The sequence below is a fragment of the Eurytemora carolleeae genome, unplaced genomic scaffold, assembly GCF_000591075.1.
Source record: "Eurytemora carolleeae unplaced genomic scaffold, Eaff_2.0 scaffold1640, whole genome shotgun sequence".
Lineage (NCBI taxonomy): Eukaryota > Metazoa > Arthropoda > Copepoda > Calanoida > Temoridae > Eurytemora > Eurytemora carolleeae.
The window spans coordinates 27,379-34,382 of NW_019397562.1; positions in this window are offsets into that span (position 1 = coordinate 27,379).

A 7,004-nucleotide genomic window follows, 5' to 3' on the forward strand; every position below is an offset into this window, starting at 1 on the left:
TAAACATAATATTCAAAAAAAAAGAAGGGGGAGAAACAAACCAAAAACTATCGAGTTCTAAAAATGAAGCTAAAAAACAACAAGAGCAAAGACAATACAATTCAACTGTTTATTGGATTGACTGTGTAATTATAATTTTAGTGCCAACCATATAATTATTTTTTTAAATTCTTGCATAAGTTTTTACAATGCACATGAACAAAAATGCAATTATGAATATGCACTCACGTAACTTTTACTTTATAAATTCTACATTTATACAGGGTGAGTAAAGAAAACAGGGATTATATATACAGGGTGAGTAAAGAAAACAGAAGGATTTAGAATTTTCAAATTCTCAAGGTCGATCTCTGACGCTTCACCGCCCGTCATGCCTCGCTAGTTTCTCTTCAGAGCTCCGCCATTTTTATTATTTTATTTCAACCCATTTATACCGTTATACCGTTATACCGTTTTACAGGTTTATTTTTAGATTAGTTTCTAGTGGACAATTTGATCATTATTATTAAGAAATATATTTCTTTACAGAAATCTGATTTAAGGTATTTTGATATCAAAAATTCGCAAACTAGGAGGTACGGGTTTTTTCACACATAGATTGAAAGTTGCATTAGTTTTCTAGCTCGGTAAACTTTAACAACACCAGTGGCTTAGAGTTTACATCACACCTACTCATGTATACTTTTTTGAATTCCTAGACATGTACACTTAGATATTATTTAGATATAATTTGGCTTTACTTTTAAAAAAACAAGATGGAAAAATTCCATGCGACCTTTAGAATAATGTGCCCTTATCACAGAACTGGTCGTAAAATTTGTTAAATATTTAAAATGTAAAATTTGTAAAATTTTTAAAATGTAAAATTTGTAAGATTTTTAAAATGTAAAATTTTTAAAATTTTTAAAATGTAAACCAAATAATTTTTGCCCATTAAATAAAAAATTTAAAAACTACTTTTAAAAGAATTATGGTTTGATTTTAAAATTTTTTATGTTTACGCTCACACAAAAAGTAAAAAAAATGTTATGCATAATGCGCCATTGTATATTTCTACTTCCTCTTGCAACATATGTATATGTGCTGGTTATGTTCATTGGTGATATTTATTATAGTGTTTCTGTAAATAGTGTTTGACCATGGCATTGGTTTAAACAAATATTTTTCAAGTTTAAAACTTATTAACGAGGAAATAAACAAACTTATACATATCATACAGGGTTACCCACAAAGAATGAAACTGTAAAGACGACCTAAAACTCTAAAAATATGACAAATTTAAAGCTTAATGTTTAGCTTCTGCACGCCATTTAATTTGATAGTTTACTAAATAATTAAGCACAGAAATAAGCCAGTTTTGACATACAAGGAACCTTGAATGCAAGAAAACGGACTAAACAAATTCCGTACAATCTTCTCTGCTGAAGTCTCATTTTTTTGGGTAACTCTTTTTGTTAAAATGTTAGTTTCATTTTGATGTTTTTATGCGCATCGTACAGAAAAAACAATTTAAATAAATTAAAATGAAACTTTTTAAGAGAGGTTTTTTATCAAGTGTTATTTTGATGTTTTTTACGCGGCGCACAAAAACATGGAAAAAATAACAAACCACCCCAATATTGAGTTTACCCTCAAAACATTGACTCGCACGAACCCTCAAAGATTTTAAAATTAGTTCTTTAACGAACGGCTGCTATAGCTTCATTAGATAACGAATTAGAATTCTTTTAGACTTAAGTCATGGTTTTGAATAGTCCCAAGAACATAAATCTCAGTAATTGTGCAGTGCACAGACCTACTTTGCTTGATAGGATTGTGCAATGCACAGACCTACTTTGCTTGATAGGTTGATCTTAAAGATATATTGTGAAACTTTTTGCATTGTAAGCACATCAAATACACATAAAATTACTTAAAATTCGGTTCCACAGTTTTATGAGAAGCATATTTATGAGAGAGCTAGAATAAGAATGGTCAGTGTGAACTGACGTCTACAGATTTAGAATAACTGTAAAATTATCCGGAAGTAAGATTATGTAACATGCGACTAAAAGAGGAATTATTCTCAGGATATATACGAACACCAGATAAAGCAGATATATTGCCGGAAGAATGTTATTTCCGCTAGGTCATTAAAATTAAATTTTCATTTTTTGTCATTTTTTCGTTTTTTTTTATTTCAGGCTTTTACGAATTTATTTTTATCTTTCGAAATCTACAATGTTAGACGTAAGATTGGTTATTTTCCGTAGATTTGAATTTAATTAGGCAGCTTCCGAAAAGTGATACAAGCAAGCTCTTGAAAAAATCGATGACATGTTTACCAATTACTTTCTTAAAACAAAAGCTAAAACAAAGCGTTTATAGGTTTGAAATGTACTTGTCTAGGGTGAGTTGGTGAGGTTGGCGAGCTAAAACAAGGAGTTGCGACACTTCAAGTAGACCCAATCTTGAAAATGGATTCAATTTTCGTAGCAGTCTGGATCTCATGAATCCGGCGCAGATTTAAGTTATTTGCACAGATTAGATACTTTATGTTGATTTTCAGTCTATTTTCGGTGATTCTTGTATAAAGAAACTACAACTATAGAGTGCATGAGATTCTTGAATAAAGAAACTACAACTATAGGGTGCATCAGATTCTTGAATAAAGAAACTACAAGTATAGGGTACATCAGATTCTTGAATAAAGAAACTACAACTGTTTCGTAACTCCAGGGACCAGTGCTAGAGTTCTGGATCAGTAGTTCCAGGGCCCAGATAGAGGGAGTTTCGTCTCTAGCCAGGCGCAAGACGCGGTATTATACCGGGTTCACGCAGTGAAAGAAAAGGGTTAAAAACCACCATTTTTGTGTAAAACCGTGAAAATTGTTAGATTTCATATAGAGTTTTTTTTAAGTTAAATATTTACAGAAGAGAATGGTATAAAGGTTTAACAGTACTTCAAGGTTACAATTACTATCTTACGGAGCACCGTAGGTAAAGATTAAACGATAATTATAAGGGTTGGTCATAAAAGGTCGGGATTACAGTACCACTAGCAACGGCTGAACCAAATATCTGCAGACTAAATCAAAGGACGCATCATGTCCAGATCCTCGTTTAGCAAGGGCTGAGCCGAATATGCGCCAATTATCCTCGTCCTACAGTATATTCAGCATCTCAAGATTATCTGTTCATATTTTGATATGTACGCCAAACCTTTCTGTCTCGTATTTTTTACTCATGTGCTGTATTACTTTTTATAAACAAATTCATAACGTACAAAGTAAATGTTACATATACTAAATATTTTTATTTCTGTTTAGAACGAACCACGGTTCAACAACTTCATCTTGCAGAATATATGAGAGGCAAAATTCTAGGGGTATCATCGTGAACTACACCTAGGCCGAATTCAGCAGGACTGCAGTTGGGTTATGCTCGGCTCTCGTTAAGACAGTACCAGGTTGGATTTTATAAAATTAAGATTTGGAATATCTTTGGTTTTATCATTACGAGACAGTTTAGACTCTAAACATTTATTTAGTCAAATTGTAGCGTAACATTCGTTCTACGAAATTCCTACGAGATAGGAACACCAGTAATGAATAAAGGTTATTTATAGCTTAATACATTGAAGCAATCTAACATGTAGAATTGCGTCGATTATTGAATAGCTCAAGGTGAACTTCATTTATGCAGTTAATCAGGATTGAATAACTCATAAGTGGTAAAAAAAAAAAATTAGAATTTTAACCCTGACATTGACAGGGTTACAAGGTTACATTCTCAACATAAATAGACCTACACCCCCCCCCCCTGCCTTCTTTTATTATTAATACATTGAAGCAACCCAGAATTTGGAATTGCGTCGATTATTGAGTAGCTCAAGGTGGTTTTATATCATGCAGTTAATCAGGTTTGATTAACTCACAAGTGTAAAAGAAACTAGAATTTCAACCCTGATTTGATAGGGTTACAAGGTTACAATCTATACATAAATAGGTCAAAACCCCCCCCTTTGTTTATATCCTTCGTAGTCATTAATTGTTTTCAATCTCAAAATTAAGAAAACAGTATGGAAAACACGTCCGGAGGGGAACCCCCTAAACGTAGGTCTTCCTCCTTAACAGGAACCAGGACGAACCAAGAACCCTACCTATCCTCAGGTTCAGGTTCCGATATCTCTCCAGGTCTAATCTCAGAATTAAACTTAGTAAGGTTCCCATCTAACCCCGAGTTATTTGTCCAAACTACAGGATATACGGACACACCATTGGGTCAAGGGTTGGGGACTAGATTGAGTTTAAGACACAATGAGGGTGCTAAAACTAAGTTAGCTAAAACATTAAACCAGGTAGAATCACTGAAAGCAGAGGTAGATAATTGGGCTAAGCAATGTACATGTGAAGGCCCCCAGGATCTAGACAGGATACTTGAAGAATATGATGGGTTCAAAATAAGAACTAAAGGTCTAGCTAGAGATGCATTACTTAGGGGAGCATCCATGAAACAAGCTAATGATATAGAGGCCATCAACTCTAGGTTGGATGGGATTAAAAGGTTAGTAGAAAGGAGAAGCAGGAATCAAGGAGTAAATCTAACCTCCACACAAACAGGTAACCACTCAGAACCACAGGATGAACTATTAGACGAAGTGTTTCAAACAATAGCCCACCCTAGTGTTGAAGAAGTTGACTCCACACCCCATCTATCTCCCAGAAACTCAGAGGAAGTGCGAGGTAATCTATCCCAATCCATCCAGGATATTAGCCAATTCATCAAGGATGCTAGGAGAGATGCAAACCAAATGAGTAGTCCTGAAGCAAGAGAAAGGGCAGTCTCACAAATTATATCAACTATGAGAGAGGTAGGATCCACTAGTATTCAAAGAGAATCTCTAATGAATAAGGAACAGGAACTAACAGATAAGACAGTCAAGGAAAGCATAGAAAAACAAAACTCCCAAATTCAGGCTACAGAAGCTATTTGTAAGTCTATCCAAGAGTCAGTGCAAGAACTGAGAACAGCTATCACGAATATTGATACAAAGGTAAACCTGTTAGAAGCCCAATCCAACATAAATAAAAAAAAGGTAAGCTCTTTGGAAACAAAGGTTAATCAGATTGACCGGAACACCAAGAGTTACATAGGTAAAAAGGTCTCTAACCTGAAGGATAAATTAGTGTCAGAGATAAAAGCAGATCAAGAAGAGAATGTAGCTTCCGAAGTAAAATCATTAGTAGCGGAGGAAATAAATAAAACAACCCCAGGTAAAGCTATACAAGAGGTAAGGGCAGAATTAGAGAAAATTAAGGAACACAACAAGTACGAGGAACAAACCATCATGAACCTTAGAGATATTGTTGTTGAAGTAAAAAACCAGGTAGATCATAACCAATCCTCCCTACCCTTGTCCAGAACCTCAACTCCTGCTCCAGGACTAAACTATACACAATCTGACCAGGAATGCGAGATAGTAAAGGCCAGTATAGAAAGGTCAGTAAGATTAATCAGACAACTGATAAGCACCAATCTCACACCTAACTCAGACATCACCCTGATAAAGAAGTGTAATAAAGAGGATACCAAAAAAGTTGTTGGTTATGCTAAATCATGCGGTGCGGATTTACTCAGGTACATAAAATATCCCTCTGCAGATCCACAGGTGTGTAGTACAGTAAGGGAGGTATTAAATGAGGCTGATGAATGGGTCCTAGAGGTTGAAAGTCTCTATGCGCAGCGAGAAGCCCATGCTGTATCCGACGCGAAAGGAGATATATCCAACCTTAAGATTTTCTCTGACAACACCCACAAAACTATTTTTGAGTTCTTAGAGGAAATAGATATGGCATTACTTGGGTGGGGAACGTCTAAACAACGCGCTCATCTCTTAGGAAAATTACTATCAGAGGATATTAAATCTAAAATTATAGATTTCTCGGATAATTTCTCGGCAATAAGAAAATGGTTAATTACTAAGTATGGAGGAGCTGATAGTGTAGTAGGGGATATATTGGAAGGTATAAAACAAATACAAAAACCATCCCCAACTAGTAAGAAAGAGCGTTATGCGTTTTACGCAGACCTCACGTGTGCTTTATCAAGGTTGGATAAGCTGGCGAAAGTTCCAGGTATTGACTTAAACAATTTGTCCACTACCCTCTATTCCCGGAACACGTTGTATGCATTAATAGAGTTGCTCCCGGAGAAGGATAGAAATAAGGTCCGGAGTAAATTAACTGATAATAACCTTGATTGGAGTAACCCAACCGGAGCAAGAACTTTCTCTATTTACAAAAATGCCTGCGAATCTGAACGCAATCTCCTGGAACCATACAGGGGATTAGATTCTATTCCTGCAAAAAATAAGGGAAAGGGTGTGTTCATGGGAGATGTAAGATCTGAAAGCACTGACAGCTCCGGGGATGAAGATCCAGCCATACATGCTGCATCTTGGACCCCTCCCCCCCCATGGTTTCCCCCAGGTATGAGGTTTCCCTGCCCCTTGGACACCCATAACCATGAGATGTCAGATTGCAAAACATGGTTAAGTTTAACTCCTAGTGAAAGATGGGAAAAATCTAAAACACGACGCATTTGTTATTGCTGTCTTAAGCCTAAGTCTGTGTGCAACGAACGCAAGTGTATATTTATGAAATCCGTCCCCGACACCCTGATTTGTCACGGTTGCAAAAAGTATGCCAAGGAAAACAATTTTGCACCCTTCAATATAATGCTATGTAGAAAAGTTAATCATGGTCAAGGTAGAGCAAGATTTGATGACATAAAAAAAACTCTAGACAAATATCTAGGTAAACTCCCTTCTGAGGTAAACAAATCCAACCTGAGCATCTCAGCTCACATCTCATATCAGGTATACTCTGCAGGCCCTCCCCAAACACAGGGAGACTCAGAGGTGAAAACAAAGGTAAACAAAACAACCCCGTGTATTGATTCACACTCTGGAGCCAGACGGTTTCCAGGTAAAAAACATGTGATCCCTGAGAGTAAAGAACATG